This window comes from Callithrix jacchus, chromosome 7, assembly GCF_049354715.1.
Source record: "Callithrix jacchus isolate 240 chromosome 7, calJac240_pri, whole genome shotgun sequence".
In the NCBI taxonomy this organism is placed as follows: Eukaryota; Metazoa; Chordata; class Mammalia; order Primates; family Cebidae; genus Callithrix; species Callithrix jacchus.
In genome coordinates, this window is record NC_133508.1 from 54,449,051 (window position 1) to 54,461,329 (window position 12,279).

The 12,279-nt window shown below is 55.5% G+C and overlaps 1 protein-coding gene across 23 annotated transcripts in view; it reads left to right on the top strand.

The window, feature by feature from the left end:
• ARHGEF10L (Rho guanine nucleotide exchange factor 10 like) overlaps positions 1 to 12,279 on the top strand; it is a 182,888-nt gene that overhangs the window by 44,780 nt on the left and 125,829 nt on the right. For 7 of the 23 annotated variants that reach the window (XM_035307922.3, XM_078330513.1, XM_078330517.1 and 4 more), the window contains exon 1: positions 7,606 to 7,921. The exons of the other annotated variants lie outside the window; for them this stretch is intronic. The gene's annotated coding sequence lies outside the window, so the exon portion shown is untranslated. Of the gene's footprint in view, positions 1 to 7,605; positions 7,922 to 12,279 lie in introns of those variants that run through there. 23 annotated transcript variants of the gene reach the window in all.

The following is a 12,279-nucleotide window of genomic DNA, read 5'->3' on the forward strand; positions in this document are numbered from 1 at the left end:
ACTGTGAGAAGAAACAAAACCATTGACCCAGACAACAGCTGGGGCAGGGCTGTGAGTGACAGCAGAAGCTCCTGCCACTAACTCCTGTTCTGGGCAGTGGGTGCCCTTTCAAGGAGTCACGTTGTGAGGGGGATGGATGCTGCCAGCCCCAAGGAGGCCTTCCAGGCTTGGACTGACATCATCGTTATCCTTAGCCACAGAGCGGGAGGGTGCTGGCTCTGGCATGGCTGGTGCACAGTGCTTACTCTGGCCTGTACAGTGGGGTCCGTGCCTCAGGGTACCCCTGCCTGGGTGAATCTCCAGGGTGGAGGCTGGATGGCCTGGGTGAATCCCAGGTGTTCACAGGCACATGTGCCTGCCCTCAGCCCAGGCAGTTCTGGACCAGAATGCCCAGGAGCCTAGGGCTGGGGCCCAGAGATACTTGGAGCGGGGCTGCTTTCAGAGGCTCTGTTAGGGGCAGCGCAGCGGCAACACCTCAGGGGGGCCACTGGTCTGGGGTGCTTTATCTGTGAGTCCCCCAAGTTCTCCCGATGTGCTGCTCCATTGGGGCCCTGTCCTACCTGCTCCCATGGGTGGGGTCTTTGTGGACCCACCAGAGTGTACCCTGGCAGCACAGGAGCCCAGCTGACTGGTGCCCAGTTAGTGCCTGAGGTTTTTAACATGCAAATACTGTAGGGACTCAAGGCACAGGCTCTACAGCCATGTGGCCTGGGTTCAAAACCCAGTTCTTTCATTTATTGACTGTGTGACCTTGAGCAATTTTCTGAACCTCTCTGTGCCTCTATTTCCTAATCTGTAAAATGGAAATGATAGTGGCCCCTGTCTCAGAGTGTTTTTAGGAGGAAATTGTGGGAGTTATAGGAGTAGAGGGCTTGGATTAGCACTGGGCCCTGAGCACACGGTTGGCACGTGTTTGGTGTCCACTGTTGATTTCGGCACTGACATTGGGTAGCTCAGGGAGCCACTGCATATCTCCTGGGTCCCACTTCCTCAGTAACGCTTGTCATGAAGGAATGAGTCCCTGGATCAGGTCAGTGGGGACAGGAGGAGCAAAGGCAGCACCAGGGCACTTCACTCCCACCCAAGGCCCCGTCTGGGCAGCTAGAAGGAAATAGCATGACCATTATCAGCAACAGGCGGTTATTTCTCGTAGTTCTGAAGGCCGGGAAGGCTGTGACCAGGGCAACAGTGGATTCGGTGTTTGGTGAGGGCCTGTTCCTTATAGATGGCACCTTCTCACTGTGTATCTGCCTGGTGGGAGGGCCTAGCCCGGGCCTTGTTTACAGGGACACTAATCGCATTCATGGGGGCTCCACCCTCACGACCTGATTACCTCCCCAAGCCCCACCGCCTAATCCATCACCTTGGGGGTGAGGCTTCTGCATATGAATTTTAGGGGGATAGAAACCTGCATATACTGTAGGGCTCAAGGCACAGGCCCTGGCAGCCCTCGTTTCTACCTTCTTCGTGTCTCCCTCCTGCTTCACATTTGTTCCTTGCTGCTGCGTCCCAGGCATTGCAGACAAACTATCCCTGCTTTTGGTCACCTTTCAAGGAGTGGTAACTGATGGATGAGTCCCCTCCAACTCCCCATCGCCTCGATCTAGGCTCGAGGCCACTCTCAGGAGTTCCCACAGTCCCCAGGCCTCCCAAGAGAAGCCCAGCTGCTATTATTGTCAGTCAGTCCTTTTCAGTTCTCCTTCACCTTCTGGACCCCAGCGACTGTGTCCTTCTCACCACAGCAGGGGATACTTGATGAATATGTCTAGAGGGCAGAGCCATGTGCTAGGCTCCGCTTGGGGACACAGGGGAGGAGGGAAGGAGGGCACAGCTCCTGGCTGCAGAGAGCTCGTAGTCCGGTTATTTACTAACTTGGGTGCCAGGACCATGGCTGGGTGCTGAGGACATGGAGAGGCATAAGATGTGCCTCCACCTTAAAGAGGCAGCAGGACATATTCCCCCTCCCTCTCCAGCTGCCCGCCTCACCCCATCTCCTATATTCCGGATGCTGGGCCAGGTGGTGCAGACGCAGAGACAAGTAAGTCGTGGTCTCTGCAAAACAAGTTCTGTAGCAGAATGCAGTTTCTTTAGACACTTGTTGCCTGGTGTTTATCTGCCATGGAAACCACTGGCAGTGGCTTTGATCTTTGTATTCCTATGACTAGTAATGGTGACACACCCCTGCATTAACAGGCCAACGTCTGCTATAGATCCCGGAGGTCTTCACCAATGCCCTCTGCTCCGGGATTCCCAGCCTTGGCTCCATGGACATTTGGGCCAGATCATTCTTTGAGTTTGGGCTGTCCTGTGCCCTCAGGATGTTTAGCAGCTTCCCTGGCCTCCACCCATAAGATGCCAGTAGTCTCCCCCAACCCACACCTACTGTGGCAACAAAAGTGTCTCCCTCAGGCCATTACCACATGTCCCTTGGGGGACCCAATAGCCCCAAGTTGAGAACCATGGCCTCCCATAAATCAGTAAAGCTGTCACTCTAAATCAAGGTTGGATGGGAAATCCAATACTGTCTCCCTCCTCAACACCCCATGTACCTTGGGAGCATCTGCCATCCGGTTTGGCATAAAATGCAGACATCTTCTGGGATGTGGAGGGGCCCTTGGAGGCCAGAGCAGCCATGCACCTTCCCCAGGCCACAGAGAAGCAGGGTCCTGGCAGAACAAACTGGATCACTGCCGGGTGTTCATGCCCCCTGTTCTGTATGGATGCAGTGTTGGGCTAGTCATCATATGGCCATGTGGAGTACTCAGGGCCAACATCAGACCCAGAAGAGTTGAGTCCAGAGGTTTGACTGTCCTCTTGAATCTCAGTTCAGCCCTGTATTCTCCCTCACTTCACAGCACCTCTGACCAGGGGACAAAGTGCTCATCAGCAAATCCCTGAACCTCCAGTGCTTCCTGGGGCACAGGAGTGCTCAGTAAAGATTTGCTGAGGCAGGGCACGGTGGGCCCTCCAGGAAGGCACTGCCTGTCTGGATAGTGAAAGCAAGGCCTAGGGGGCAGCTCCCCCAGTAGCATCTGACCATGCAGTCCCGCCCTCACTGGAGAAGGGGTGGTCACTGACGTGGGCTAGGAAGCCATCAGCTTGGCCCAATGCTGAGCAACCAAAAGCCTGCATGAGGCGCTTCCTCCTTCAAAGTCAAGATTCCAGGAAAGAGGGTCAAGGTCAGGAAGGGGGTGGATCCAAAAAAGAGACAGTGAGGCCAGAGTTGCCTTAGTTGGTGCGAAATGCAGCAATGACCAAGCTTTGTGCATGGTGCCAAAGAGACATTCCAATTCCCTGCATCTGCACAGTCAGCACAGGGCCAGCTTGGAGCCGTCTGCAGACATAGCCCCTTCAAGCAAAGCACTCTGGCTGGAGAATCAGCTCCAGGAACTCAGGTTCCACTTCCTGGCTGGACCTCAAAAAATATTCTGCTAGGCTGGTCACAGTGGCTCACACCTGTAATCCCAGCACTTTGGGAGGCCACGGCATGTGGATCACTTGAGGTCAGGAGTTTGACACCAGCCTGATCAACATGGTGAAACCCCGCCTCTACAAAAAATACAAAAAAGTAGGTGGGCATGGTGGCCCATGCCTGTAATCCCAGCAACTCAAGAGGCTGAGGCAGGAACTCTATGTGGTCAGGAACCTGGAGGTGGAGATTGCAGTGAGCTGAGATGGTGCCACTGCACTCCAGCCTGAGTGACAGAGCAAGACTCCATCTCAAAAATAAAAAAATATTCTGCTCAATTCAGGGACAGCAAACCCCTCCAGGCACCTTTAATGACCCACTAGCATATCCCCAGTGTCACTTGATACAGGAGCATCCCAAGTAACCAGCAGAAAGAGGCCCGTGGCCTGGAAAGGTGGGATCAAGGGCTCGTTTCTTGCAGGCTGCCAGCAAGCATGACAGGTGCCCAAAAATGCGAGCTGGAGGGGTGGATGTACGGATGGCCACCTGGACACTGCCTGACAACACTGAGCCTTTGCCAGGTCTATCCAAGGTCATTCTGTGGCCCGATTCTTTGTCAGAGGATGGGGACACCATCTGCTTCCAGATCAGGGTGCAAAGCAGGAAGAGAGTGATGGTGGTCACATCTCCCACATGTGCTGTCCGTGTCAAAGCCCAGGTCTCCAGACCCTGCTCCCTCACTCTGGGGACTTTTAAGTTCAACAGCATTCAAGGGGGTGACTGAAAACCTAGCCTTCAGCCCTCAGGATCTCTCTGCCATCCAACAACCCCCTTGCTCATTCAGCAAATCTTTTTTTTCCTTTTTTTTTTTTTGTTTTGTTTTGAGACAGGCTGAAGTGCAATAGCATGATCTCTGCTCACTGCAACCTCTGCCTCCCGGGTTCAAGCGATTCTTCTGCCTCAGCCTCCTGAGTAGCTATGATTAAGGGCGCCTGCCACCACGCCAGGCTAATTTTTGTATTTTTAGTAGAGATGGGGTTTCACCGTGTTGGTCAAGCTAGTCTCCAACTCCTGACCTCGTGATCCGCCCACCTCGGCCTCCCAAAATGCTGAGATAACAGGTGTGGCAACTCTGGCCTCACTGTCTCTTTTTTGGATCCACCCCCTTCCTGACCTTGACCCTCTTTCCTGGAATCTTGACTTTGAAGGAGGAAGGGCCTCATGCAGGCTTTTGGTTGCTCAGCGTTGAGCCAAGCTGATGGCTTCCTAGCCCACTTCAGTGACCACCCCTTCTCCAGTGAGGGCAGGACTGCATGGTCAGATGCTACTGGGGGAGCTGCCCCCTAGGCCTTGCTTTCACTATCCAGACAGGCAGTGCCTTCCTGGAGGGCAGTGACAGGGAGCTCCAGGACCCTTCAGCTCTAGCCTGGGACAGCACCCCTTCTTGTAGGCCAATGCTGCTGTTCACTTAGGTGGAGGTGGTCATTTATTCATTCAACAGACATTTATTGAGCACTTACTGTGTTCCAGGCTCTCAGTGAAACCCTTTCTGTGAATTATTATCTCAATCAGTCCTTAGAACAGTCCTGTGCCTTGGTGATTCTTACAGCTGTCATTGTGTGGAAGAGGAAACCAGGAATCGGAGCAGTGGATGGTGTCTGCACCACAGCTGGCCTCAGCTGGGACTGAGTGCAGAGCTCACTCTCCTAAAAATCCATACCCAGAGCATGATGGTGGTGAAAAGGGAACCTGGAGGGCACCCCAGCAGGACCAGAGATTGCTTCAGAGCAGAAATGATCTGGACAGAGTGGGACCGTTCTTCACTGGGCAAGCAGCAGTGTCTCTACCTGCAGGATGTTGGCAGCGGGGCTTGAGGCTCACTGCACCCAGGGTGGCTTCAAAGCCGAGGCGGAAGGAATGCTCCTCCTTGGGGGAGTTTAGGACCAGGCTGGGGGCTGCAGCCACGTTGTCTGGTTCCTCGTTAGTCACAGGGCAGGATTGGTCAGCAGCAGTTCCGCTCTTCTTAAAGCTGATAGGGAAAGACGATAGGTGTTTGGGAATAGTTTGCTGGGAGGGATCATGGTCCTGGACCTGACTTCAACCCAGGACAGCAGGACTCAGGGGAAATCCTGTTCATGGTTAATGCTACCTCTCCCTGCTCTTCCTCCCCCAATACCTCCAGCTTAGCCTCCCCTGTCCCCTTCCCACAGCCCCAGGCAGCATCTTCTCAGATCGTGAAGTTAATTGTAAGGGAGTGGGTGGACCCATTGGCCTGATCCTGATGGATATTTCCAGCCACAGCTGAAAGACCTTGGGTCTTATCTTGGATCCACTTTTGATCAGATTCTTGCCTTTGGACAAATTTCTCTACCTCTCTTAGCCTCAGTTTCCTCCTCTGTAAAATGGGGCTGGGTCCTCCCCATTCCTGGGTTGGCCCTGCCTGCTGGAGGAGCTGGAGGGAGGATTAGGGGAGGCCTGGAGCAGTGCTCAGAGCCTTCTCCTCCAGACATGTCCAGGAACAGCTGGAGCCACACTCACGCCCCTCTCTGGAGAGGACAGCATATCACTGAGGGGTGTGGTTTGAATTATAAGTGCTGGCTGCTCTGAATTCAGCCAGAGCTATGGGGGGGCCCTGTGGCTGAGGGCTCCCGGGTGTCCTGGGGCTTCATGCTGGGCTAGCATTTCAGAACTCAGATGCTGCTGTCCCACTTGCCCTGCCCTGGTTGGGTGGGTTGAGCTGTTTTTAGCTCTGAGTTTTGCAAAGCCTATTTATTTCCTGCCCAGAGCTCCCTTGTGGGACAGAGTGAATGGCCCCCTCCCTGCCAGGCAGAGCTTGGGCCTAAAGAAAGAGCTTGGAGCCACATGAGACCCTGTGGACTTTGAAAGGGAGGCCTGGTTTGCTGTCAGTGGCCTGTCAGCCTGGGGCACCGGTGCCCAGCCTTGCTCCTTCCCTGGGAAGCTGAATAGATGCCAGAGTCTCACACCTGCCCTGCAGGAAAGCCTGGGGTATGTGCCTACCTGCTAGCAGCAGATGACAGTGGCAGCCGTGGAGGCTCGTGGGTCCTGTCCCCTTTGCCTGGCCACATGCTTCTGACTCACCAGAGGAAGAATGTGGTCTTTTTGGGAGCAAGTTTTTAAAAACAGTCCAAGTCCTTCTCCTGCCCTGTCCCACCCCTCCCCCTCTGAGCGCTTCTTGGCATCAGCCCCAGACCTCTTTCCACTCTGGTTTTGGGGAACTGCCCCTTTGTAACTTGGCCATGAATCTGTTTGTGAAGCTTGCTGGGGAGCAGCTGTCGTGGGTGCAGGCTGGTTTCAGAAGGGAGGGGCCCAGCTGTGGCCGCCTCCTCTCCAGGGGCCCGACCTGGGACTAGGGATTCCTGCATTCCTTTGGCCGGTGACTATGCCTCAGGTCGCCTATGTGCCAGGCCTGTGCCAGAGGTGCAGATGAGAGTGGTGAACAGTGGTCACGGTCCTGCCTTCATGGAGTCCACATTCACATAGGAGGAAACTGACGGAAAAAAATAACTAAAATTTGTAGTTGCTGAGGTGTTAAATCCCGTGAGGATGGGGACGCTGGGTCAGGGGATGTGCGTGGGCTCTCTGGAGAAGGCAGATACAGCCTCTGAAGGTGAAGGCACCAGTGTGTGGGTATCTGGGAAACAGCATTTCAGGCAGAGGGAACAGCAATGCAAAGGCCCTGAGGCAGAAGCATGCTTGGGGCATTCAGGGAGCTGGCAGGTGGCTGTGACTAGAGTGAGCTGTGCAGAGAGAGGTAGGACCTGAAGTCAGGGAGGTTGTGGGGGCTCTGACATGTGGAGCCTTGGAGGCCAGGATGAGGAGTTGGGGCTTCCTTAAATGAAATAGGAAAGCATTCCAGGACTCTGAACTTGGCTGCTGTGTTAAGAACAAAATGTCAGGGCAGGGGTAGAAGTGAGGGCAGAGGGACTGGTCAGGAGGCATTTGGAATAGCCTGGGTGTGAGATGATGGTGGTTTGGGCCACAGTGGTGTCCGGGGAGGGGGTGAGATGCGCTCGGATTCTGGGCGTATGTTGAAGGTAGTGCCAGCAGGTTGGCTGATGGGTGGGCCTTGGGTATGAGACAGAGGTGCCAAGGATGACTCCAAGGTTTTGGCCTTAGCAGCTGGTGGGGTGGAGCCAGCAAGCAGGATGGAAAGACTTTGAGGAGCGGGGTTCTTTGTTCCTGGCAGCGTAGTGATCAGGAGTTGGCTATGGGAACATTAAGGCTGTAATGCCTGATTGATCACTGCATGAAGACAGTGCAGGCAGAGGAGCGGAGCCTGGAGTTAAAGAGCAGGGCGCGCTGGAGGCATCACTATGGCCATGGCTTAGGTAGGACCCACAGAGTGAGCCAGATGGCCCAGGTTGCCCAGGGAGGAGCTGAGGTGGAGCCTGAATCTGAGAGCTGCCAACCTGGAGGGAGGAAGGAGGAGCGGAGGAAGGAGCGGAGGAAGGGGAGCCGGACCGAGAGGTGAAAGAAGGCAGCAGCTGGCAGGTCAGGCAGAATGGTGACCGAGACACGTCTGTCGGAATGGGGGTAGTGGGGGCCTGCAGGTGACCCTGTGAATTGGCTGGCAAAGCAGTGGGCACATACTTGTTTGGGGATAAGTATCTCATGCAGAATGGGAGACAGGGACTGGGGATGGAGCATGGGGGCTCCTCAGAGAAATCTTGTGACGGGAGCAGAGAAACGGGGTGGTGGGTGGAGGGGGTGTGGGGTCACATGAGCAGCAACACAGCATATTTATTTATTTATTTATTTATTTATTTATTTATTTGTTATTATCTTTTGAGATGGAGTTTTGTTCTGTAGCCCAGGATGGAATGCAGTGGCACTATTTTGGCTCACTGCAACCTCCGCCTCCTGGGTTCAAATGATTCTCCTGCCTCAGCCTCCTGAGTAGCAGGGATTACAGGTATGCACTACCATGCCAAGCTAATTTTTGTATTTTTAGTAGAGATAGGGTTTCACCACATTGGCCAGGCTGGTCTTGGACTCCTGCGCTCAAATGATCCGCCCGCCTCGGCCTTCCAAAGTACTGGGATTGCAGATATCAACCACTGTGCCTGGCCATGCATTTCTGGTTTTTGGGAATGATCCAGTAGGGAGGAACTGTGTCTCTTGGTGGCCTCAGCTTCTATCCTAGAAAGACATCTCTGTACCACGCAAAACACTCCTCCCTGCCCTCCTTACCCCATCTCATCCCATTCTGGCATTGGCTCTCAGGCCAATTTGGGGGGCTTCTCCAGTTGCCCATCTGCAGACCTGTGGAGCAGTGACGGGATAGTCAGGAGACCCCTGCAGGTAACCCCATTCAGAAAGGCAGGGGCCACTGGTGGTGGGCATCAATTCTGAGCTCCAGCTGTGTGAAAACCTCTCCCTGAAGGTTATGGCTCATCTGACCGCACGCCGTTTCTCTGCTTCCCTTCACAAAACATCTCTGGGTAGTGCCCATGCTCCGGCTCCAGTCCCTGCCTCCCGTTCTGTGCTGAGCTATCTATTCTTTGCTTGTGAGGGTCAATCCACATGATGTGGGAGGGTGAGGCCTGGGAGAGACCACCAGGGCTCCGGCAGAGGAGACTGCCTTATACTGGGTCCATGCCGGGAGCCTGGGACGCTGTCCTCAGCCCCCTGCTTCATGGGGCCCTGTGGGGAACTCAAGGTAGAAAACTCTGCAGGCGTGGAGGGTTGAGCTGTGGGTTAGCCCCCATCTGTACCTCGTGGAGAGCATGGTGTGGGCTCCTTCCTGCCGTCCCTCTGTTGTGCTTTGGGTGAGCTCCTGCCCAGGGCTGGGCCAAGTTGATGACCTCACTCGTTTCTCATCTGAACCCGAGAGAGCCTCACCTCCTTGCACATTCCCTCCTTTTACTTACACGGCTAAGAGAGTCTAAGAAGCCTAAGCCAGTGGCAGAGCCTGGATTGGAGCATGCCTGATCCCAGGGCCCCTGCCCTGGCTCTGATCTGGAAGTGGGGCACTGTGCCTGCCCCCTGCCCTGGGGTCTGTACCTGCTGGCCTCCTGTGGCTGCTGCCTGAGGACAGGAACCCGGAACTCTCTTTTGTTTCTTTGTCCTCAGTGCCAAGCTGGGTCCTGGGTGGTAGCAGGTGCGCAGCGAGATGTTGGCTGAGAGGGGAAGGGAGTGACAGGATGAGCGGCTTACTCTGGGAGGGCGGGAGGAGGTGAGCTTGACCCCTGGAGATGAGGAGGGTGAACTGCAGTCACAGAGTCCCCAGAGGATACACCTCAGTTTGGCCCCCTGGAGGCTTTAGTTCAGCACTGAGGTGTAGCAGGGAGTAACCTTGCACCTCCCTTTGGCTCCACCCTGACGCTTGGGTAGCAGTAGACAGCCCCATGCATGCCCCCAACTCCTCCTGCCTCCCTTGGCAGTGCCCCTCCCTGAGCCCCAGCTCTTTCCTGCCATTTTTCCATGTACACTTGCTGGGTTGCAGGGACGCACACAGACCTCCCTTTCCAGCCTGTCTCATCCTCCCCGGGGGCTTTGGGTAGGTCCCTTCCCCATGTGAGCCTCAGCTTCCCTGTGTCTAAAAAGGAGGTGAGGAGACCCGCCTCTCAGGCTGCTGCAGCATAGACACTCTCATGCTGAGTGGCGAGGGCCCAGTGGCAAGGACGCTCGGCAGTTGGGAGTCGGGCCACCCCGTTCTAGGTGGGGAAGTTGAGGCTCGGATGGGCGAGGTGATGGCACAGAGTCTGTGTCATGCCAGCTGCTGTCCCCTGTCTAGCCTCCAGGTGAGAGCCACGATGCCCTATCACAGGGAAACCCCTGATGTGGGGCCGAGGGTCTGGGGTTCTCTGAAGAAGAGGGAGGTCAGTTCAGCTGATGGCAGGCGGCTTCCTCCAGCACTTCAGCTTCTTCACTCCTTCTGCTGGGCTGGATCACCGGGGACAAAGGGGTTAATGTGTCTGGGGGCTGGGAGGGAAGGAGGAGGAGCAGGAGGAGGAAGGGGGCTGGAGACTGAGTCTGGGGCCACCCCCCTCCCATGCTGTCCAGAGGCTTTTCCAGGCTGGCTCTGGTTTCCCAGGCAACAGCCCCCAGGGGTCCCCTCTGGCCTGGCCATAGGGCCAGCTCCTTCCCAGGGAGACCTACTCCTAGGGCCCCCTCCCCAGTGCTCCCCATTCTTCCTGCCTCACCAGGGGCTCCCTAGGAGGTCAGTGCGGGAGGGCAGGTGCCACCAACTCTGGGCTCAGGACAGAGCCTCCATTGTCTGAGGCTCCAGCCATTGACCAAAGTTGGCCCCTGCCCCAGCGAGGCTGGCCCCCCTCTCAGAGCCCCCCTCCCCTCCTGCATGAAGAGGAAAGGAAGTTGGAGTCACCCCCACCTTGGGAAGCTCTTTGAGTGTCCATGAGGTGGGCGAGGGAGGAGCTGGGTTGTGTGGTCCCTTAGCAGGTTCTGCAGCTCTGGCACCTGCCAGGCTGAGGAGGGCCTGGGACGGCTCCCTGACCCACTACTCTGCCTTCCACTCTGGGCCTGGGACCAGCTTGAGGGTCCTGCCCTCTTGCTCCCAGGAGCTCTGTAGCTGTGTGGCCTTGGGGATGCCCCTCAGTCTCTGTCAGTCTTGTTTTCCTCATCTGCTGTGGGAATCAAATGAGATGCAAACTAAAATGTTCAGTATGGGGCCCTGTACACACAGTGCTTGGAGGCGTCAGCTATTGTCATTTTGAATTTTGTGATCGTAGGCCTGATATTCTGGTGGAATATGTTTGTCTTGGACTTGGTTTAGCAGTCTGTAAAATGAGAAAACGACGTTGGTCCTCAGGGACCGGCAGGAACCCTGGGAAGGAAACTGACATTCATTACACACCTATCAGCATTGTCCAGTGTCATCTTCTTGACACCTGCACCTGATGGGTGAGCACAGGAGGCACAGAGGCTGCCTGCTCGGGGGTGGGGCTGCTGGAGAGCAGAGGATGAGCATCGTCTGGGCTGGCCTGGGATTGAGCCCGAGTTCTTGTCCACACACCTCATTCCTATCTTCTGCCTGTGCCCTTCCTGCTGTAGCTCTGCCTGTGTTTCCTTGGAGAAGTCAGCTCCTCTCTCCCCATCCTGGACTCTCCACCAGGTGGCCCTTTGCACTGAGAAGAGCTGTGGGCATCTGGCTGCCCTGCGAGGTGGGGCGAGCTGTGGGCCCTCTTCCCAGTCAGGAGGCTCCACCCCACTTCTGGTTCCAGCTCCATTGTGCAGTTTGCATCCCCTTCTCTTCCTTCTGGGCCCTGGGCTTTCAGACAGGCAGGGGACACCAGGAGGGCTTATACCCCACCTTCCGTCTGTTCTCCCCTCCTCTGGACTGAAGCCGCACACCAGCAGCTCCCCAGGTCCAGGGATGTCGCAGCCTCATAGGTTCCTGGTCTGTGCCCTTTGGTTCCATGATTGGTGGGTCCCAAGCAGGGGAAGGTTTTCAGAATCCCTGTTCAGGTCACAGCTGTTATCTAGCGTACCCCAGGCCAGACCCAGTGCTACCCATGCTGAGATGGAAAGAAGTCCAGTACCCTCAGAGAGGTCACAGGCCCTTGGGGAGGGCAACAGCTATAATGGGGCTGTGTCTGCAGGTGTGTACGTGTCCCAGCACCACCCATGCTCTTTGAAAATAGCCTGTTGGCCCCCTACCAGCTACACCTCTGAGCCACAGAATCAGAATCTCCGAGTGTGAGCCTGGGATACAAGTATTTTTTAAAAAGCTTCACCACTGGAAACAACCGTGTGAAATGGGTCTAAGAAGCTTTGTAGAGGAGAAATAGGGTCTGGGTTTTGACGCTTGAATAGGTGTTTGCTTGCTGGTTGTGAGAGAGAATTCCACGTGGAGGGAACAAGCAGCGTAAGCAAAGGCCCAGAAATGT